The sequence below is a fragment of the Panthera tigris genome, chromosome F2 (assembly GCF_018350195.1).
Source record: "Panthera tigris isolate Pti1 chromosome F2, P.tigris_Pti1_mat1.1, whole genome shotgun sequence".
In the NCBI taxonomy this organism is placed as follows: Eukaryota; Metazoa; Chordata; class Mammalia; order Carnivora; family Felidae; genus Panthera; species Panthera tigris.
Window position 1 is genome coordinate 15,936,146 of NC_056676.1, and position 24,631 is coordinate 15,960,776.

Below are 24,631 nucleotides of genomic sequence, written 5' to 3' on the forward strand. Positions count from 1 at the left end.
GTTGCTCTTACAGATGCATGGAAAGAGCAAAGATATTTCAGTAGGCTTGAGGACAAGCTAAAAATTACCAGTTCCTCAGGAATTACTCATTCTGCTAGAGAACAATTGAAGGTTAGCTCTTCCCAAATATCTACCTCACTCTGCAAACTGAGGTTAATCTTGGTTTAATGGACTCAGGCAAGTCATGTCATGCCTAGGACCTCAGGTTTCCTCCCTGTAAAATGAATTTCTGTTACTTTCCCTAATCAGAGGCTAGTCAGGGTGATCCCTTGGTTCTTATCAAATTGATAGTATGTGATTCTGAGACAGATTCCCTCATCCAGGTGTTTTATTAGTCAAAACTTTTTTAAAAAGAAGTCTACAAGATCTATCTATAACACTGACTCAATGAATGAGTAAAGCCTTCAGAAAGATCAATATATAGAAACTTTGGGCTTACTGAAAACACCTTTAGGGGATTTTCTCTTAATGAACTCTACATGCTTCTAGTATAGTGCCTTCAAATGACATTCCAGTAGAGTTCCACAGTCCTGTGAAGGCAAGTTCCTCGCTCTTCCACGGGGGGCAAGAAAACCAATAACACGTACTCTTTGATAGACTGACCACAGAGAATCACTTCTTGGAAGGTCACTTTTATTGCTTTAAGTCGGTCTAAGGATTTTCTGTCTGAGAAAGTACAGCAATGACATCTGTTCATTCTTCAACACAGACCAGCCCTTTACCCATGATTTTTCAATATTTAAACAAACAGCCAAAACAAAGCTGTGCATCAGTGTTAACCTTGTAAACTTAAAAGTCTGCACCTGTACAATTACTAATTAACATGTTCAGTAACAAAGCTGGTAGGTAACGGGTGACATTCACACCTCTTAATTGGTGCGATTAGCGGTCCTTTTGTTGTCAACTGTTAGCAGCTCTCCTCAAGTGTAAAATGCCACAGGTAAAGGGACATTGGCCATGGGTGGAGTGAAGGGGGGAAGGTGGGAGTGAACAAAAGTTTGTAAAACAGATTAGGCTGAGTTACAGGGAAGCAAAAATATGGTCACTGCAAGAAACTGGCTAAAACTGCCAAATGATTAGGAGCATCAGAGACTGTATCTTTTTTTGTTCTTTACTGGTGGTGTAAATCTTGACTGTTTAAAAAATCTACTCCCCCATTACATTGCAAAATGGAAAGACCCCACTTTCAGTAAATTTAACCGTGAATGGGAAGATCCAAATCAATTTTGTTTTTAAATGAAGGAAGGTAAGTCTGGGTAGCTTTTGCGCTCCTAGCAATACACTATAATATTTACTATGAGATTCTTGACAAGAGATATCCTAAGGTTTTTAAGATAGAGCCCAAGATATACAGAGGATATATACAGGATATACAGAGCCCTGTATTCCTTCAGAAATACAAGAATCAAGATACATTTCTGTATTTCTTATTTAATCCTCTCTTCTCTTTTTTAAAAAAAGTAATACCAGGCTCCCCTTCAGCTCATTGAGTAACTTCCTTATGATAGTATCCAGTGTTGAACTCTCATCATCAATTACCAACAAACTTTAACTTAGGTTTCCTAAAAGGCATGGCCCTGTATTAGGATCATTCCAATTGTCAGGATTTAGCTTCCAGGCTTGGCTTTTCTACAGCTCCCTCATAGGTCAGTCTTCTTAAGGATATGGCTTCATATTAACCATGCAGAAATGTTATTATTCTCTACCAACTAGAGGTTCCAGTATTTCTTCATAATGGGAGGGGTTACTGTGTTGTCATTTAGGACAAAAATTTGATGTAATATGTTTGTGAGCTCTATGAAGGCAAGAATTATGTCTCCTCCACCTATAAACCACCAACTTCTAGCGCATATGCACCTTCAATATATAGATGTTACTTATCCAATGTGAACGTTGGCATCAATGAGATTTTTCTTTCTTTCTCCTAGCTTCCCTTTCATATTACACATTTTTGGTTTTTACACAATTCTTCTGGGGTATGACCAGATTTTTTGCAATGCAAGTCAAATTCTCCCTCTTCCTGAGATTCTTATTTTCCTTTTGGGAGTGTCTTTCTTTATGTTAACGTGCTTTTCTTAGACAGTTCTTCTACTTTGTCTTTATGGATCCGGCTCTCTATCACCTGGCCTTCTCGTTTATTGAAATTCAGCTTCATACCAAAGACTTCACAGCTTTCTACATTCTTTTGAATCCTTCAACCTTATTTTACCTCTTGCTTATCTTCCATCCCTCTTTCCCCGTATTATATTCTTTCTTTAACCTACTTTTTCAGTTATCTATTTATGCCACTTAGGGATTTAAGGGATTTAAGGATTAATTTAAGGGATTAAGACACTAATTTTATTTTACTCAACAATTTTGTGGGTCAGGAATGTGAGAAGGGTGTGGCTGGATGGTTTATCTTGATCCATGTGGTCTCAGCTGGGGTGGGTGGTCTGGAGGATCCATTTCTAAGAAGGCTTCCTCATGCACATAGTCAGTCCCTCATTCCCCACCCAGAATCTCCTCCTCCAGGACCTCTGCACATAGCTTGGGCTTTTCACAGCATGGCGGTCACAGGACAGTCACACTTCTTACATCTGCTCTCCTCATAATAAGCCTTTCAAAAGCAAGCATTCCCAAGGCCCAGGTAGAACCTTCCAGGTTTCATTCAGTGATCAAGCAGGTCTCTAAGTCCAGCCCAGATCCAATGGGGAGGGAGGAACAGACTCCACCCCTCCATGAAGGGATGGTTTGATCCTATAGGGAGGGAAGGAATTGATGGCAGCAGCCATCTGGAAGACAAACTGCCACACCTACAATTCTCATTTTAATGTTTTACTTTTCTTCCCCATTTGAAAATTCTAATAGCGCTTACCTAATCTGTAGGGTGTTACATACGTGCCAGCGCTATGTTCAAGCAGGAAAGTGACCCCCACCTTACCTCATGAAAAACTATTTAAGGGCACTATGAGGCCCTGACACTCCAAAGTCATGTCCCATAACCAGCCTCCCCAGTCTCTGATTTGAGTCACTAACACCTTTCTGGTGGGCACAAGCCTAGGCACAAGCTTACACATGACCTGAGAGAGAGAGATATGACCAATCAAACATGAGTACTTCTTTATCCAGAAGTGCCAATTTATTTATAAGATGTTTGGTTTTTCCCCGGGGGGGGAAACAGTATGAAGTGGAAGAAAATGGTGTTGGAACAGCAATTGTCCTTTGAAGTGAGCAGAGCTTGGTGACACCAGGCACCTGGGATAGCATCAGGGCATGATGTTCATCAGTCTAGAAGAAGGAGGGGTGCCACAGAGGGTGGTGGTTGGTGAGTGAGTGTTGGCAAGGGTGTTAGGTGATGTAATAATATAAAATATTTAACACCAAAAGAATATAAATCACCAATCATCTCTCTTTTCCCCAAAGAACACAAATAATTTAAGAGTTCTCCATCTGTATATATATATAGAAGGAAGGAATTTATGGCAGCCATCTTGGAGACAAACTGCCATACCAACCCACTGTCATTTTTTTAGAAAAATATATGCCATATATATAAGCAAGATGAGAAAGTTGGAACAGTCAAACCATTCAGTTCCCAATCTCCCAGCTAATGTATCTCCTAGGCAGTTTGTATCCAAACTACCAAGAATTTTTTTTTTTTTTTGTAATTATGGAACTGGTCACCAAATGATCATTTGGATTACTAAAGCAATTAATTTTGACCCTGCTTTGTTTCCACACTAGGTCCTGTGTCCCTTTCCAGCAGAGACTGCTAGTTATCTTTTAATACATACTGTCTCATCTTCCTTATAGACTCTCCAATTTTTAGTCAAAACGATGCAATCTAGAATAATGATTATATTTTTCACCAACCTTGCTACACGCATGAGATCTGAGAAGTCCTTAAAGAGGTACATGTGTCTACATTCTTTCCTCCTTCCTACTGGTAAAGGAGAAAATGATACTTGGAGCACTAGCAGCTATCTTGAATCATGTAGTGGACGTCATGGACTAAGGACGGCAGAGCAGTAAGATAGAAGGAGCCTCAGTTTCTGATGACTGCTGAATCTACTCCCAGTTTTGTGTTAACATATCATATTTATTTATCTAGGAGACGAAATTCTATCTGTTTTAGCCATTGTTATTTGAATTTTCTGTCACTCGTAGTGAAACCTGATTCTAATACATCCCTTTGCCAGTAAGGTCGGTTGGACAATTTAGTCAGGTTAAAGCAACAGCTTAATTTAAAATATTTTTCCAACAGACACAGTATATAAACTTGCAAAGGCTGATTAAATTTCGCTAGGGCATATCTTTATAAAAAGAATAAGTAACATATGTAAATACCATATCCGAATTTAAATACAGTATTTAACTGCCCTAGATTTCACAATGTATTCATAGCCTTGAGAGGGAATAAGAAACCACTTTATAATCCATTGATCCTTGTAAATTCTGTTTACATGTGTTTTTAAAATACATGTGTTTTGTGTTACCGGTGTTGATGGTCAGGAGCTCTGTATTGTAAAATATTCTTCAGGTACCGTTCTGGTGAATAAACTAAGACTTGGTCTGTGACCTGGAAGCCCTTGCTGGGGTAGGGGGCAGTGCTTTGGGAAAGAATACCCGTTTATAAAAGCCAATGGCTTCTTTTTCTGAAATGGCTGCTAGCACTGCTTTAATTCAATGTTCACTATCTCTTGAAGTTTCCTCTCCCCTTTCCTTCTACAAAGCCTCCCGCACTGAGTCTGCACCTGCCCAATACCTGCTAGAATTATCACTTTATTTTTTTAAAATTGTTTAATGTTTACTATTTATTTTTGAGACAGAGGGAGACAGAGTGTGAGCAGGGGAGGGGTAGAGAGAGAGGGAGACACAGAACCTGAAGCAGGCTCCAGGCTCTGAGCTGTCAGCACAGAGCCTGACGCAGGGCTCGAACTCATGAACGGTGAGATCATGATCTGAGCCAAAGTCAGACACTTAACCGACCAAGTCACCAGGCGTCCCTAGAATTATCCCTTTATAAATAACACCTGATCATGTCATTTCACCAGGAAGACACTTGCTGATTTCTTGTCAGTCACCTCTAGCTTGGTAGAAAACAGCTTGCACTTTTTCTGTCTTATCTTCTATGCACTTTCCCAGTCCTTTATCACACATGCTCTCTATTTAAACATGATGAAATTTTCACCTTTTTTTCCAATTATGCCATGCCTTTCACACCCCTGCATTTGGAACAGGCTATTTTCTATGACTGAAATACTCTCCCAACCCCCAAACTTGCTTTTTATTTTTTAGAACCTTCAGGATGCATCTTGTGGGTCAAAAAGCCTTTGTTCAAAAAGGTGCAAAAACCTTTTTTGTCACTACTACAGACGAGATTAACCACTTCTTCCCTTGCCCATATTCTGTATTTTGTACTACCTTCTGTGACAGCACTTATCAGGTAATACTAGAATGGATCTGTCTTGAAGTCTGATTCCTCCTATGTGACATGTTGGAGCTTTTCTAGTACTGAGCTCAATGTCCGTAACTGAGTGGGAACTTGCTGTGTCTTGCAGGATGTATCCATGGCTAAGACAAGGTCATTCCAACAAAAAGGCATTTGTGTCTAAATGTAGTTTTTAGATTTGTATGATAAGGGGGGGGGGGGGAAATTAGGTAAATTACAGACTGTAAATACATGTTTTCAACTTCTTGGAAAAGATATTCATAGGAATATACAGGAACATGCATGCATATCCTACAAACCACAATATTTTTCTTCCCACCTTGATGAGAAATTTAGCATTTCTTACAGCCGAATTTTTCTAGAATTAAATTATGGAGTCATAAAATTGTAAAGCTAAAAAAGACTTTAAAAATTATTGACTCCAACTTCATAATTTATAAATGAAAAAACTAAGGCCCAGAGAGATTAAAAGATTTGTCAAAGGACACCCAGCTAGTTAGTGTCAATCAGATCTGAAATCCTGGTCTCTTGACTCCACTGTTCTTCAAACATTTCAGTTGTAAGTCCCTGGTTAAGGGCAGCCAGCAGCTGTGAAGCACACGGACTTTAATTTCAAGTTAAATCAGAGCTAAAGCACAGATAAACCCAAGGGTTTCAGCTACAAATTAAACAGGTGAGAGAAGATAAGTGAGATTATTTGATGAAAGTTTTTAAATCATACACTGTTTGAGTGTAAAAGTCCAAGCCCCCAGTTTTCATAAATGAAAATAAGAAGAAAATTAAATGACTTCCTCCACCCCAATCAGAAAGCCAGAGACAAAGACAAAACTAGAACTTTGAAAGCAATTGTGATATGGACTTCACAAAACTGTGGATAAAATGAGTTACCACATAGAATAATAGTCCTGTCACTCAAAAAAAAAAAAAAATTGGAGCCTGTGGTTGGTCAATTAACCAAAAAGTTGGGTAAATTGGAAATTGTTAAAAAGTGATACGTACACACTATAATGATTTAATTTTAATTTCAAACATGAATGTACACTTATTATACATATGTGGATAAACGAACTTCAAAAAATTATGTGAATTAATTTCTTATTGCTGCTGTAACAAGTTACCACAAGCACAGTGGCTTAAAAGGATAAAAAATTGTTCTTCTAATTCCGGAGGTCAGAAGTCCAAAATGGATCTCACTGGGCTGAAAGCAAGGTGTCTGTAGGGCTGCAGGGCTACAGGGAAGCCTCCCATGGGGGCTTCAGGGAAGAATCTGTTCCTTGCCTTCTCCAGCTTCTAGAGGTCCCTCACATTCCTTGGCTCATGGTACCTTCCCAGCTTCAAAGCCAGCAATCACCCCTCCAGCCTCTGTTTCCCTCATTACATCTCCTTCTCGGACTGTGACTCTACTATCTCCCTTCCACTTACAAGGACCACTGGGGTTACCTTGGATCAAACTGGATAGACCAGGATAATCTCTCCATCTCAAGATCCTTAATTTAATCACATCTGGAAGACCCCCTTTGCCATATGAGGTAACATACTCACAGGGTTGGAGGATTAGGATGTGGATAACTTTGATGATAGGGGTGGGAATATTATTCTGCCAACCATAGCCTGACTGTGTCATTGAAGATGAATCTTCTTTCCTTGGTGAAACATTCATAAAGTGTATTGTCTATGATTTCTATTGTGTGTCTTTAAAGTTAAAGTAACAATTTAAAGCATTTGAAAAGCGACCTGGGAAGAATTCTTCCAGATTTGTCTCTCAATTTTTTTTATGATGTCTGTTCCACAACCAATTTCAAGTTGATTTTTTAAAAATTTTTAATGTTTTTTATTTATTATTGAGAGAGAGAGAGTGTGTGTGAGCAGGGGAGGGGCAAAGAGAGCAGGAGTCACGGAATCTGAAAGCAAGCTCCAGGCTCTGAGCTGTCAGCACAGAGCCTGATGCAGGGCTCGAACTCATGACCCGTGAGACCATGACCTGAACTGAAGTCGGATGCTTAACCAACTGAGCCACCCGGGCACACCTCAGATTGATTTTTGATGTGATTTGTCTTTTGTGGTCCTTCTGAAGATTTAGATTTTATAGACACAATTCTCTTTTTTGCACTCCTATGTCACTGATTTATATAACATTTATCTAAATCATACAATTACAATAACAAGTACTCCTCACTTAAACAGTTTTGAGGGCACAGAGAACTTGGTACAAATTCCTCCACTGTGGGGCATAAAGGTGACCAGGTTGCTGACAAGGGGCCTACTAGTCCCTGGTCCTCAGTGTGCCCAGAAATAAATGAAAAGTTTTCTTCATCTAGTAGACTGTATATGTGAAAGTGGTTTAGGAAAGCTTCTGTTATATAAAGTGCCTTGTGTACTGGAAGGCATTCTATACATATAAACAATCACCATTATTTTTGCTTTTAATTCAAGATCTGGTATTAAGAATTATATAAATAGACATTTATGATTGAATATGGATGATGCATGCAAGGTGGAAAAAAGCAGTCTAGAAGTTAGCCTGATGACTAGGGAAAGTCAGAACAATTTGAGAAAACATTCTGCTCAAGCCACAATAAAATCTAGAATTAAGTTAACAATATAAGTCAAGTTTCAATCAATAAAGTCTTTAATTATAATGAATGGTTTATTTGCTTTATTAATCTGCTTTTAAGCTTACTCACTATTTCTCTGAAAATTTAGGTTAAACTGCCTAACTAAAGAGCTATTTTCAAAAATATTTAATTGGCTGGAAAGAGTGTATTGAACTCTTCTTTCAGTTGACCTACCTTTAGAAAACAAAGCTATTTGGCTCACTAAACTATAAATGTATCCAGGCATCTTTGTGAAAGCATATTTTAACTCAGACTGAGTAGTGAAGGGGAAAGAGTCACTCACCAATGCCCTGAGTTTGTAAACACAGATATGTAAAATATGACAGTACATAGAACAGAAAATCAGTGCTAAATCTAGAGTTGAAGGGTCTTCCCATAGATTGGGAACTCTATGCTGCCCTTGAACTCTATTGTTTTTGACCACTGAGTCAAGAACTGTCTCCATCTACCAGGTGGTTGAGGAGCACTAGAGAGATTCTAAATGACCCTGTGAGGACCAGCTCCTAAGCCTAAGGTATACTCATCAGCCAAAGGCATGGGTTTCTTTATCCCCACCCAGAGTGCAAGCAGTACACTTTCTTATCCTGAAGCTGCCACAATGAGGTCAAACTAGCTGCCACAAACTAGGTGACTTAAACAATAGAAACTTGCTGTCTCATACTTTGTGAAGCCAGAGTTCTGAGATCAAGGTGTTGACAGAGTCATGCTCTCTCTGAAAGTTCTAGGGAAGGCCTCTCTCCTAGCTTCTGGTACTTTCTTGATTGTGATAACACAACTCCACTCGTTTCATGACATTCCCCCTATGTGCATATCTATATCCAAATTTCTCTTTTAAGGGCATCAGTCACATTGTATTAGGGGTCCATCCTATTCCAGATGACCTCATCTTAACTAATGACATCTGCAATAACCCTATTTCCAAGTAAGTTAACATTCTGAAGTATGGAGGGTTAGAATTTCAGCATGTTAACTTTTGGTGGACATAGTTCTACCCATGACACTCTCAGTGGAGGAAGCCATCATCACCATATGGTTCATACTAATTCTCCAAATAATTTTAACTTTAATAACCAGTATATGGTCAAATTTAACCACATACTTCAGTAATAATCATAATCATAAAAATTACAGTATGTGCCAGTAGAAATAATAAACACATAAACAGATGAACAAAACAAAAATTGATAAAAATTGGTGAGGTTTGTTGTTAGCTATGAATAGGAACACTACCAGTAAGAAAGAAGAAACTGAGGACATGCGAATATGAGAAGCAGAGAAAAGATTTTAAAAACAAAAAGCAGGGGTGCCTGTATGGCTCAGTTAGTTAAGCGTCCAACTCTTGATTTGGGCTCAAGTCATGATCTTAGTTTCTTGAGTTTGAGCCCCACATCGCACTCTGCATGCTCATTGTGCAGAGTCTGCTTGGGATTCTGTCTCCCTCTTTCTCTGCCCCTCTCCCCCCTCAAAATAAATAAATAATTTAAAAAAAGAAAAATCAGAGGAAATAAATCAACTATAAGAGAGATCAGGAACCAGACAAGGATGTCTACTCTCACTACTGTTACTCAACATAGTACTAGAAGTTCTACCCACAGCAGACAAGAAAAAGAAATAAAAGACATCCTAACTGGTAAGAGAGAAGTAAAATGGTCACTATCTGCAGATGACATGATGCTATATATAGAAAACCCTAAAGACCCCACCAAAAAACTGGTAGAACTGATAAATGAATTCAGTAAGGTTGCAGGATACAAAATCAATACACAAAAATTGTTACATTTCTATATACTAATACTGAAGTAGCAAAAAGAGAAATTAAGAAAATAACCCTGGGGTGCTTGGGTGACTCAGGTGGTTAAGCGTCCAACTCTTGATTTTGGCTCAGATCATAATCTCATTGTTTGTAAGATAGAGCCCTGTGTCGGGATGTGCACTGATAGCATGGAGCCTGCTTGGGATTCCCTTTCCCTCCCCTTCTGCCTCTTCTCACTCTCTCTCTCAAAATAAACAAATAAACCTAAAAAAAAAAGAAAATAATCCCATTTACAATTGCACTGAAAATACCCGGAAATAAACTTAACCAAGGAGATGAAAAACCCAAACTTTGAAAACCATAAAACATTAATGAAAGAAATTGAAGAGGACCCAAATAAATAGAAAGATACCCCATGCTCATGAATTGAGAGAACAAATATTGTTAAAATGTCCCTACTACCCAAAGAAATCTACAGATTTAATGTGATCCCTGTCAAAATACCAACAGCAGCTTTCATAGAGCTAGAACAAATAATCCCAAAATTTGTGTGGAACCACAAAGACCCCAAATAATCAAAGCAACCTTGAAAAAGAACAAGGGGCCTGGGTCGCTCAGTAGTTTAAGTGTCTGACTTCAGCTTGGGTCGTGATCTCACAGTTTGTTGAGTTCAAGCCCGGTGCCAGGCCCTGTGCTGACAGCTTGGAGCCTGAGCCTGCTTCGGATTCTGTGTCTCCCTCTCTCTCTATGCCTCCCCCACTTGTGAGCATGCACTCTTTCTCTCTCTCAAAAAGAAATAAACATTTTTTTAAAAAAGAATGTGACAAGCTGAAGCACTTAATAAGTACACGTGTCTTTAAAAAAAAAAGGAAAAAAGAAGAACAGAACTGGAGTTATCATAATCTCAGATCTCAAGATATACTTCAAAGTTGTAGTAATCAAAATAGAATGATACTGGCACAAAAATATGTATCATAGATCAACGGAACAGAATTGGGAGCCCAGAAATAAACCCATGATTTTATGGTCAATCTTTGATAAAGGAGGTAAGAATATGTAATGGGAAAAAGGCAGTCTCTTCAACAAATGGTGTTGGGAAAACTGGACAGCTACATGCAAAAGAATTAAAGTGGACTACTTTCTTATACTATACACAAAAATAAACGCAAAATGGATCAAATACCTAAATGTGAGACCTAAAACCATAAAAATCCTAGAAGAGAGCACAGGCAGTAATTTCTCTGACATTGGCAGTGGCAACATTTTTCTAGACATGTCTCCTGAAGCAAGGGAAGCGAAAGCAAAAATAAACTATCGGGACTACATTAAAATAAAAAAGCTTCTGCACAGCAGAGGAAACCATCAACAAAACAAAAAGGCAACTTACTGAATGGGAGAAGGCATTTGCCTTCAAATGATATGTCCAATACAGGGTTAGTATTTAAAATATGTAAAATTTCTCCCATGTCTCATCCCAACCATGCCTGGGTCCATGACCACCTACCCTTGCTGTCCTTCCGTCCCGCCCTGCCAGAGGTGTAGTGCTGACAGATCAGAGCTTTCCCAAAGGGTTCCCAGAGGGTTGACAAAGATAGGAGCCAAATGATACTGGACAATGAACTTCAGCAAGCACTATCCAATGGCACGTGGATTCCACTGAATCCAGTGACTGTCAGGTCAATGATATCTATGTTTGACCAAGAGAACAAGGCTGGTGTGACCTTCAGCGAGTTCACTGTTATCTGGAAATACATCACAGACTGGCAGAATGTCTTCCACACTTATGAACAGGAATCACTCTAGGATGGTTGACAAGAAGGAGCTCAAGCAAGCACTTTCAGTGTATGGGCCCTCTGACCAGTTTCACGACATCTTCATCCACAAGTGTGACATACAAGTATGGGGGCCCTTGATGACTTCATCAAGGGCTGCATCATCTTGCAGGGGTTGACAGATATATTCAGGTGTTGTGATATGGATCAGGATGGCTGGATTCAGGTGTCATATGAGCAGTATCCATCCATGGTCTTCAGCACTGTATAACATTGGCCTTTGCAAGTAGCAACATGACTCATGGAAGGAGGACTAAAAATGCCAAATCTCCCTTTAAAGAAATGGAACACAGATGCAGGTAGATACTATTCTTCCTTTAGATTTTATATAATTAACATTTGGGGACCTGACTGTACATATGTGGATAAGCTGATTAAGGTTTTGCAAATAACAACAATAGTTATAATCATTATTCACATACAAACATTTGATTTGAGACTGTTCAATTGTGTCATGAGGTAAGATATAATAATATTTCAGGTATCCTGCATGCAAAAAGTTTATCATGTGCATTTCTAGATAGCTCCAGTTCTGTAGTGGGAATATCTTTATTAGCCAACAGAAATTTAAAGAATAATATAGACCTTGGACAGAGACTTTTATGTGCCTTACGTTTTTAAAATGAGGTTTATTGTATTTGAATATGCAACATAAGCAATGAATAAAATGCAAATGAAAAAAGAACTTATACAACTCAACCCCCCCCAAAAAATTTAAAACAGGCAGAAGAGATAAACAGACATTTCTCCAGACATCCAAAGATGACCAACAGACACATGAAAAGATGCTCAACATCACTCATCATCAGGGAAATGCAAATCGAAACCACAGTGAAATATTACCTCACACCTGTCAGAAGGGCTAAAATAAAAAAAACACACACACACAAGAAACAACAAGTGTTGGCAAAGATGTGGAGGAAAAGGAACGCCTGTGCTCTTTTGGTGGGAATGCAAACTGGTACAGTCACTGTGGGAAACAGTATGGAGGTTCTTCAAAAAATTAAAAATAGAACTACCCTATGGTCCAGTAATTCTACCACTGGGTATTTACTCAAAGAACACAGAAACACTAATTCGAAGGGATACATGTATGCCTATGCTTATTGCGGCATTATTTACAATAGCCAAATTATGGCAGCAACCCAAATATCCATCAATAGATGAGTGGATAAAGAAGATGTGGTATGTATATACAATAAAATGTTACTCAGCCATGAAAAAGAATGAAATCTTTCCATTTGCAATAACATGGATGGATCTAAAGGGTATAATGCTAAATAATATGTGGAACTTAAAAAACAAAACACACAAACAAATCAAAAAAGGACAAACAAAAAAGTTCTTAGCTATGGAGAACAAACTGATGGTTACTAGAAGGGAAGGGGGGAGCGAGGATGGTAAAAGAGGTGACGGGATTAAGAGGATACTTATCCTGATGAGCTCTGAGTAACATATAGAATCACTATATTGTACACCTGAGACTAATGTAACATTGTATGTTAAACTGGCATGTAAAAAGAAAAAGAAAAAAAAATCAGAAAAAAGAAAATGCAGTCTCCTGTAGGAAAGCATGCTTATCAGGTAAGAAGAAATTGTCCAACGACTGAGTACTGGAATCTGTAAGTGGCTCCCTATCATATCTCAAATATCTGAGCACCTTTTATCTTATCTTTGGTGCCAGAGATTAATCTATGGTGGCGATGGTTTAGAAGTGAATGCTCAGAGGTAAAGTTTGGTATGGAAAACAAAGTCCATTTATCAGTAAGGTACAAAGTAGAAGTATGTCTCATTTATAGTAAGCATTTAAATAAAGCACAAGTACAAACTTTCACTCAATGACACAGGTGTCAGGAAACAACGGGCTAAAATGTTGACTGCGTTTGCCTCAGGTATGCAATAGACAATAAACCAGAAGGAAACATGTCTTGAAACTCCAGGGATTCTACAATCTTTCCCACATATCAAATGTCTTTTTCTTGCTTAAGGATCATTAAAATTTGTCATCTTTCTGCAAGGCCTCAGTTATCTAGAATTATTCAATAATTTTATGGATAGTTTAGTACTCCAATTTTTTTTCAAAAAATGTTTATGTTTATTAATTTTGAGAGTGAGAAAGAGTGTGAGCAGAGCAGGAGCAGAGAGAGAGAGAGGGAAACACAGAGTCCGAAGCAGGCTCCAGGCTCTGAGCTGTCAGTACAGAGTCCAACACAGGGCCTGAACTCATGAACCGTGAGATCATGACCTGAGCCACAGTTGGACCCTCAAATGACTGAGCCACTCAGGAGCCCCTAGTGCTCCAAATCTTTAAATTTCCTTTTTTTATAGCAACATTCCCCAGACGTATAATATACGGTTCTATGTGTTAGTTAACAGAACTTACTGAACTTATGGTCATCTGTGTTATAAAGGCAGAAGGTTTGGGACATCAGGTTGACTCTATTAAACACAATAAACCACCATAATATATTTTACAGTGAATTCTCCTCATTTGTCTTTTTCTTCTAAAGAGGGTTTGCAGAATGTGCTATGGCAGAGCCTCCTATACCATATAAGTACAAAAGTAGTTATTAAATTAAAGGCATAAAAACTTTATCTTAGTTTGTTATTTTGCCTTCAGTAAAACTGTTAGCAGCCCTAACCCACTTTCTTTTTTTTTTTTTTTTTTTTAATTTTTTTTTTTTTAATGTTTATTTATTTTTGAGACAGGGAGAGACAGAGCATGAAAGGGGGAGGGTCAGAGAGAGGGAGACACAGAATTGAAACAGGCTCCGGGCTCTGAGCTGTCAGCACAGGGGCCCGATGCGGGGCTCGAACTCACGAACCGCGAGATCGTGACCTGAGCCGAAGTCGGCGCTCAACCGACTGAGCCACCCAGGCGCCCCCCTAACCCACTTTCTAATTGAACCCACCTTCAATTCATAAGAAATATCATTTTATCAAAACTTATAATATTGCTACTAAAGATCATGAATAATAGATAACATGGTGTTATATTTTTATTCTCTCATAACCACAAATAGAACTTTGCACCATTTTTTTTTCAACACCTGATATATAAGTTGGGACTTTTGGCTACAATTGCCAGAAATAAAACACAATGTAACATAAGTTTTTTAAAAAAGAAATTTATTGGTTAATAAATATGGAAAGTCTAAAGTTGCATGTAGAATGGCTGGATCTAAGAATTCAAATGATGTTATCAGGTCTCCGTCTCTCCATTCTGTAATTATGTCTTCTTTTGCTCATTGCCTATCCTCTCCTGCCTGACAAACAGCACACCATCTGAATCCCCCAAAATACCCAGTATCATAAATGGACAATCATTTTGTTTTCCTGTTTTTGTTTTTGACTTTCCCCCCCAAAGGATTTCCCTCAAGAATTCTATCTCATTATGCTGATACTGTAGCCTCTAAGCCAGGTATAACTCAAACAAAAGATTATTATGTAGTTGCCAACAAGTATACTGATTACAGTCATCTTTATCTCCTCTATATAATAAGGAAGAGAAACGTGTCCATTTACTTAAGAATGGATTTTCTATGGCTATCTGTATGCTGTAAAACATCTGGAAGGAAACCAAAAAAATCAACCAAACAGCAACAGCAACAATAGCATCATCAACAAAAGTCCCAGCAGTCTGTATTTCCAAGTGCCTAGGCTATAAAATTAAAATATTGATTTGTTAATTGAATTTTTAATTTTCCTGAAGATATTTCAGCCTCATGTAGGTAAAATTCAAAACATACTTATGAAAAACAAGCAACTAATTGTGTGTACAGAAGAGTTGGTTTTATGGCCATTGGGCTCTTACTCCAAAGACACAAACTTAGTCTTAGTAACAAGTATTTTATAATGAATCTTGAGTTATATTTCCAAGATGCCAGGAAATCATGGCAATATTGACCAGTGCAATTCAGTCTCAAAGCAGCATTTTATAAATTTGATACTTTTAAAAAATCCTGTCTAAGCCAAACAATACATTATGTTTACACAATAAACTACTTTAGAGGAAAACAAGAAGCTGGTTTTCAATAAAAGTAACACAATCTTAAAATCCTGGGTATTAGTAAGACAAGAATTTTCCATATTGGACTATCAACTTGAAATTAATACACCATAGATTTTCATCTGTGTGTTATAAAGAATCACCTGATATTTTTACTCCTTTGCCTTACATATAGCATTTTTACTAGACAACATTTAAATATCAACATAATAGAATTAATAGAATTGAAGTTTCTATACCAGATTCAGAGCTGAAAGTATATTCAGAAAGTCAAAATATTCATTACTACTCTGTGATTTGAATCAACAATCTTCAGAGATAAAAATTTTGTATTTAAACTGAAAACTTGGGGAACCCCTGGGTGGCTCAGCTGGTTAAGCTTCCACTCTGGATTTCAGTTCAGGTCATGATTTCATGGTTGTGATATGGAACCCCAATCGGGTTCCACACTGGGAATGGCACCTGCTTAAGATTCTTCCCCTCCCTCTCCCTCTGCCCCTCTCCCCGCCCCCCTCAATGAAAATTTGTGATACATCCCAACAGTAATTCTCATTTACAAAAGAAGCATTGTAATACCACTGTTTCACATGTTACTGAATGGCCACACTGAAACAGTAATAGAAAAGTGGATAGAAAGTCCTCTATTCTCGTGAATGCAAGTGACAGAACATCTTCTGATTTCATCTTTTCTGATATTCAAATTGCATGTGAGAGAAACGACAAAGGCAAGTTTTATCTATTTGATTAAATTGACTAAATTGCAAAGCTCTTTAAAAATTTTTTTTTTAACATTTATTTATTTTTGGGACAGAGAGAGACAGAGCATGAACTGGGGAGGGGCAGAGAGAGAGGGAGACACAGAATCGGTAGCAGGCTCCAGGCTCTGAGCCATCAGCCCAGAGCCTGACGCAGGGCTCGAACTCATGGACCGTGAGATCGTGACCTGAGCTGAAGTCGGACGCTCAACCGACTGAGCCACCCAGGCGCCCCAAATTGCAAAGCTCTTTACAAGCACACAGCACCAACATCTAACTCTATATGCATGAGCTTGACTTTGCCATTGTTAAGTGCCGAAGGTAGTAAAATCAGCAATCCCTTGGTTCTAGGAATTCGGTTTTTGAGATCAGGAAACAGCTTCACCTCTCAGTTTAAGTAAACATTCGGGAGATGTATGAAGATAGAATAAACACCAGTGATGGGGGTGTTTCCTCAAGATCTCTTTCCATGATGTTCTTATACTTACATGATCTGGCCAGTTTGCTTCCCTGGTCATCAGTGGAGTGTGGTCTATCTTGGACTCGTTCTCACGTTTGTCATCTCCTACTGGACATTCAGTTGTATCTCACATGCGTGAAAACACCAATGGGTAAGTAGTTAAGGCTCTCTTGATGACACTAGCTCTCCTAATCATTCCTCAAGCAGTCTATAATTCCCCTTTGTAGTAATCATGTGTCTATGTAATTCTAATTTATTAATTGTGTTCCCTATAACACCATAAATTCCATGAATCCAGAGGCTTTATCTGACTATACTTCTCTGTATATTTACTGCCTAGAAGCATGGTATCTAGAACAGAATAAATGTAAAATAAATATTTGCTGAATGAATAAATGAGGCAATTGCAAGCAGTATCCTCCCTGTTCTAATACAAATTTATGTGATTTTCACAGATGAGTGGGAGATGTAGAGTAAATTGATGTTTCCCAATTTGCTTGCTTTTGAAAATACAGATTATTAGGCCCTTCCCCTGGAACTACTGATTCAGAAAGTTTGGGGTGGAACTCGAACATCTGTGTTTTAAACAAGTTCCCCCAGATAATTCTTATAGTGGAGTAAGTTTAGGCGACAGCATATTCAGGATTTCACCTTAGCTTCATAATTCTAGGATGTTCTTCTTTGTTCCATGATCTGAGGGCCTCTGGAATCCTCATAATTCCCATGCTTTTTAAGAGAAATACTGATATTATTATATTTCTTTGTTCTGCCGACGTGGAGTTTCTTGATCTATTTGTAATTCTGACTAAATATGAGTAAACCTGCCCATCTCCTGGGTGCAACACTCTGTGTCAGGCATGAAATTTCACCTTATGAACTATGTGCCTCGTCTTCAGAATAAAAAAAAAAAAAAAACAACCTTTCAGCCAGTGTGTGAGTCTGGCTGACCACTCAACATGTACAGATAATATGATTTGACTGCTTTGCATTGCAAATTGCTCTTTTAGTCTAGGAAATTGTGTTTTAACGGTATGCACAAACACAGAGACTTACAGTAGACATTGGATATTTCATTCTTTCCAGCATCCTTCCCCTCCCTAATTTTGTTTTGGAGGAACCATTTTTAATCACATGGCATGGCATAGATATGATTGACCTCACCCCAAATTTTAAAGTGGGACCTAATTGGTTGATAACAAGACACAGAACCCAAGCAGAACCAATGAAGCAGAAGAAAGGTTTGCTAGGGTTTCTGGTACTGAAATTACTTCTTTCATGGATGCTACCAAAAGAAATCTTTCTTTTCCTTGCCAGTGAGGAGTAAAGATGAAAGGTCTAGAACTGCGAGGGCCATTTTGAGACGCTGAAGGTAACTGAGGGCTATCCACGGCCCTGTGTGGAATCTGAGGATGAAGTCAACACAAAGGACAGGGAAACTTGAGACAAAACCAGTCCTGGACAACATATATGAGTTTCCAAGTTAAGCCTCAATTACAGCCAGCCCTGACTTACCTTTTCAAGTATATGACCTAATAAATCTCCCGTATTTTTATGCCAGTTTAAGCTGGTGTCTCTATTACTTGAAACCTAAAATTTCTTAACAGATGTTAAGATCCATGGCTATATCAGAATACAGCCTTTAATGTTCCTTGAAGGGGAAACGGAAGAGCTGGGAAGTCATCAGTGGAGCCAAAGGTTTACATAGGTGCTAGAACACCCTCCTGAAAGAGCATGGTTTTTGTTCAAGAAGTAAAAATAAAATCCCTTCATAAGGATCACCATGACCTACCCAGTAACCACATTTCCCAAAGAAATCCATACATGTAACCTAGCAAAATATTTTTTTCCTGATATGCCAATTCATTATATGAAGTCTCAGAATAATATAAAAAATTGAAATCACATTTCATTATGTATTTCACTAATTGCCGTTATTGTAATGAAAATAAAATTACATGAAATCAAGATTAGCCCAGAAAATTCAGGGCATATGGTGTCCATATCTAGGGAGCATCCACCTTGTTTTATTGGAATAAATTATTGTTAAAATGAACACACTGCTAGAAATGCTGTTACCAGTCTGCAGGTCATAAAGATAAAAAGGGCCAAACCAACCTCTCAGTGCTGAATTGGCAAGTGAAACGCTACGTTCTGCACACAATAGGTATGCAGTGAATATAGCTGACTGACAAGAACCCTGCTAGGACTAGCAGTGAGCTATTTAAGCCCTGCTGTTTCTTGTGGACTTCGCCAGGCTTGGCTGCAGAGTGAGGATGCGGGAGTCATTAACAAGAGCCCCAAGCTACAGCTTCTCTTCCTCCACTTCAAACTTTCATAAGCCCTATCGTCAGGTGCTGGGCTCTCATCAGTGACTGGTAGGCACACAGGGTCTGAAGAAAACACTTTGTACTGGATTATTTGTTGAGGATAATAATTTCACTGTGCCAGTGTCAACAGGCTTGTTACTATGGAATTTGTAAATATATTCACTAAACTGTAAAATGATAGTCTTGAGTTGAAACTGACCTGCTTTTAACCTATGTGTTTTAGACATCTGGCATCCAAAAATTCTGCTGCATAACACAAATCAAAGTAGATGAAACCAGTTAGCTGAAAATAAAAATGAGAGTGATCAAGTCTTTCTGTTTCTGGAAGAAACTAAGAGAAACAAAGCAGAGACTCTTTGAAAATCCAAATTACAGGAGTCTTTTTTAATATCAGGAACTATATATGCCTATGTATTCAAATATGTAATACACACACACACACACACACACACACACACACACACATTTCAAATTGACCTCAAGCATTAATCAAACAAAGGTAGCAAATCTCAGCCTTCATAAAATATTCCAGTTCAACAGAGAAGGAATTATATTTCCAGAAATGGAACCATGTGCTGTGGTTTTATAGAATATTTGCCAAAGAATCGGTGGTGTGTGTAATCTTTATATGTAAGCTTCATCATCATATGATAACAAAAGATCACATTTTCTCAACTAAGCAAATTTAACATCTCATGCCCCTACCTGCCCAGGAAAGAACTCAGTGCCCCATCCACCACAAACTGTCCATGGTCATTTTCCTGCATTTTCCTTCCCACTGCCCATGAAGCTTTTATCATCTGTTCCCTCCAGACTTTTCAATAGCAATAGGTACGGCTATCATTAATTGAGCATTTATTATGTACTAAACAGTGTGCTGGTGATTTACATATATGTTCTCACTTTATCCTAACAACAGTGAGGTAGGTGCTCTTCTCGGCCATCTTACAAATAGAGAAACTGGGGCTCAAGTTCATAAGTTAAAAATGGCAAAGTCAAAAGTGGAGCTGAATTTTAACCCAGTCCATCTGATTCCAAAGCCCACGCTCTAAATCATTACTAATTGATCATTAACTATTCCCTTTGGAGGTCTCAAAAGGATTTTAAATTTCTCTCAACAATTGTCAGGCAATATACCCCAATTACATAATCTGGTTCTGACATATTCAACTGAAATTCTTCCGATAGACCATCTAAGTTTGAAGGAAAAGGTAAAACGCAGCAAATAATATTTGCGTGTCTTGCGGCTTTTAGAATTAATCAATTATATTTAGACAGAATCTGGTGGTTCAGACGCTAAGAGAACACACTGAACTTGTATTTTGCCCATTTTAGTAATGATTCACCAGGCTTTATATCTGACTCCATCTGAAATTCATCAGTGCTATATCCAGGACATTTTTTTCTTTATCTGCCAATTTCATTTCATGTTCTCACTTTGTGCTTTTCCTGTAGTAATATTAATGATTTTGGAACACAGAGGCTGTGATGGTGGTCTTCCGAATGCTAGTGTGACAGCATTATTTCAGATTGCTTCTCTAGTCCTCTCTATACATACCCAGTTTTTTCTTTCCTCCATTCCCATCCTCCTATTTCTTCTCTCCTTCTTCTTCTCCCATAAATTTCCCATACCATAATTTTTCTTATGGTCTCCAGGTCATTTTTCTTTTGTTCTTAGAGTCAGACATATGCTCACAGTACGGAAGACCGAGATACCATACTTTGATCCATTTGGGGAGAGATACAGATATGGGTGTGGATTTAGAATTACATATACATATATAGATAGAGATATCGAACTTCTCATTGTTTTTAAGACATAATTTTTTTTTTTTAACTTTCAGCATTCATGAGATCGGGTCCAATACAATTGGTGGTTCCTTTGATCTGATGAAGTACAATAAATACAATCACTTTCATGACGTAGTGTGTTTTCTAATAACTCAAGCATTTCTCTTTTTTTAATCTCTCAAACACAAATACACATGTATAAAATTCTCAGACACCTTTTCCTATTTCTCCTTTCATGCTCCATGCAAAAAGACATGGGATCTGAGCTCTGTTGTTATGGAAGTTCTTTCTCCTATGCCCTCATTCGATAATTTTTAGGATATATATATCAACCCTCCTCTTCAAGTCAAATTCCAAAATGCACTGTTGATTTTTGTCAGGCATTTTCCAAATACGCTTGCTTCTTTCTTCCTTCCTCCCCTCCCCCCTCATCTCCTGGTATGTGACAAGGTGCTACATACTGTAGGTCTAGGCTGGGGAGCAGTGCTAGGGGGCTCCAGCATTGAGATGTGCACTAGATGTATGTATTTTATTATTACCTTTCCTCCACAGCCAAGACTGCCAGAAGAAACATGGCATTCTTTACAGCTTTCTGCTAAGTGTCAGGCTTTGCATTGCAGAAATATTTGATAAGTGGAGCATAAGTTGCAGGAGCACATCCATGCAAAAGGCAGATACACAATGTAACTTTAACTCTCCTATTAACTTTTTCATTTCCCTGCAGAAGTTGTTTCTGTCCATATTTTTACTTCAGCTGGGCTGAGTGGGAGAAAGAACTCAAAGGGAGGTCGAAGCAGATGGTTGTCACAAACTGCATACGGCAATTGAGAATTAGTGTGCAAGCATATGCAACCTGGTACAGTATGAAACATTCCAGCATATGAGTGCCGAAATAAATCAAGCCTGGAGAAGATCGGGATGATAAAATGATGAGCTCTTCTTTCCCTGTTACATATATATATATAGGCCTTCTGAATTCATTAGGGTATGTTCTCTGTTTTCAGTAGGCAAGTTAACACCTAAATTGAGCAGATTCATGTAGATTCTGGTATCTTGCCTTTTTCTCTCATCCACAGTGTGCTTTCTGAAAAGAAATACTTCTGAAGAGATGTGCATCCTCTGCACATAAGAAGGATTGGAGATGTGCCATCAATTTACCTGGACAAATTTAATCATCATAATAATCACCAGTAAGATACCAAAATTTACATTTGTTCCCCAATTTATTCACAACAGCTATGCACCACGCGCTAGCAATTTATATAGAATCTCTGTGTACATTTTTGACTATTCATGACCCTACTGGTGACCAATTTGTTCACAGCAGTTCATTCATCAAACATGCTGAAGTGTTCTTCCAGTAAGAACGGTAACAAAGAGACACACAGCAACGGTGGTTAACAGGAAGTGGAGCCAAACTCACAGCCCGGAAGTCCTTACGGTGGTAGTGGTGAGGAGACTAGCACTGCCACGTTGCCTTTTACAGTAATACCTAACTGGAAGTCTCCCTCAGTGCTCTCAGGAGTCTCAGGAAGGGGGATAGAGCCTTTCCCTCCATCACAGATGAAGAAACAGAAGAGGAGGGTTTAATTGTCAGTCACCTCTCCTCTCAGAAGAGCAAAGATCAGTTCTGCAGTCAGGGTTGGTTTGGTCCTCGTGGGCCTGTCTGCCGCTCCACCCTCTAAGCCGCGGATTTTTGTGTCCCTACGTAAGGCCAGGGCTGGTGAAGACAGGTCCACGTGGGCCTCTGTTCCTGCAGTCCGGGCACCTCCACCCTTCCCTCAGCTTGCTCCCGATGAATTTTTAAGAAGCTACAGTTGTTTTCAACAAGGTCCTTCCTGCCTTCCCGCCATTGCCTTTTTGCTTTGTTCCCTTCCCATCTGTCCTTCCTTGTGAGAGGTGAAAGAAATGTAAGATGCAAAAGAAATGGAAAAGGGGGAAAGCGATGGGTATTGGCTCAAGAATAGATATTGAATTACATATTGGTAGACCAAAACACAAATCAACTCTGAACTACAGGAGTCCACCAACATGCACATAAATCATTTATAACGATAATCCAAGACTAGGTCCAAATCTCATTAAAGTATATGAATCCTTAATCTATTTTGGCAAAAAAGCGCCAATACACATTTTTTCTTTTTATCATAAATTACAGTTCTGTGGCACTGTGCAAATATTACCAAGCTGTAAGACAGCTGTGCTCCATTAAAATGTGTAATGGTCGCTGATTTCTTACAGCACATGGTCATCAGGCTGAATCTACAGCCAGTAATTAGGAAGATGAAATGTTTAATTGTGCCTTAATTTTGATAAAATTTATCTGTCACACATCCCGCAGCCGAGCATTATGCTCACAAATCAATGTCATCGGGCCGAGCAGGAACTCAAGCACCAGACTCTTGTCCCTGACAGATTCATTTGAATATGTAACTGCTCATCATGAGCAACCAGGCTAAGGAAGAAAGTAAAAACTTTCCTTGTTGACATTGTCCCGGTGAGGTGCGTCCTGTTACTTCCTTTATGGAAAAGAAACGCTCAAAAATAGTTCCGCTGTTCCCTCCTAATGACCGTGTCCACCTCTAGCTCTGGTCATGTAAAGAAAGACAACCCCTCAGGGTCTGTTCTTTCATCTTGAAATCTATTAGTGCAGGGAGAAGAGAGAGATGGAAGAAGGAAGAGAAAAAAATAGAGAAGTGAATTCGGTAATGCACTTTGTAATCCCATATCCTAAGATCCTTATTTTGGGATAGGTTAGTGAGGGAGGCAAGCCATCACTTTTAAGCCGGGTAGCTAAACATTCATCCGCTCATAGAAATGTTAGACTGCTGGAGATGAAACTCATCTTGATTTATCCATAGGAAAATGGAAGACCAGAGAGGTTGCCCAACGACCTGAGCTCCGTCAGAGACAGTTTGACTTACCAGCACTATGCAGTCACACTTGAGATAGCCTACATTTAGAGAAAGTTTTATAATTCTTATAAGCAATATTTACAAATCATAATATTGAATTCATTTTTCAAATGGCAAGAAATATTATTTTAAGCACAGGGAAGTGTAAGTACAAATACCTGCCAATACTGAAAATTAATTTGTATCATGTTTCCCCCACAAAATGAATCAGTGATCATCTTTCTCACCCACAATAACGATGGCTCATTATCCAAGAGAACTTAAAGAACATATGTAGGAAAGTACTTTACATTTTTATTTCATAGACTTGGAAATAAAAACAACAGAGTGGGGTCACGGCAAAGATTGTGGGAAGTGAGCGGAAGGCCAGTGAGAAGAAGGGTAGCAACTTGAGATCAAGCAGAATTGGGTCACGGAGGACACAAAACAGTGCAACCACTGGAAAACGGGGAGTGAAGAGTGGGGGGTCAATTTTCCCAGGCCAGCAAGTTAGATTCTGAATGTGGTTTTCAGAATGTTTTTAATAGCCCCAAATTTTGCCAAATGGCACCAGCCAAGTTTTCTCGGTCACTCATTCCAATTAATAAACCAGCACAAGACTCAGAGCATGTCCGCTTACTTTAAAGTAAAATAAGTCCCAAGATCAGGAATAATTTTAGAAGAGTCTTCAGGGAGAGCCAAATGGCATTAAGCTATAGCCTGCTAACAAGAAGACTCATTAAAACGCTTTTCTAAACTTA

The 24,631-nt window shown here is 38.6% G+C and overlaps 1 pseudogene; it reads left to right on the plus strand.

Moving 5' to 3' along the window:
• The first annotated feature begins 3,867 nt into the window (after positions 1 to 3,867).
• Positions 3,868 to 11,845, plus strand: LOC102971217 (annotated as a pseudogene).
• Positions 11,846 to 24,631: the final 12,786 nt, after the last annotated feature.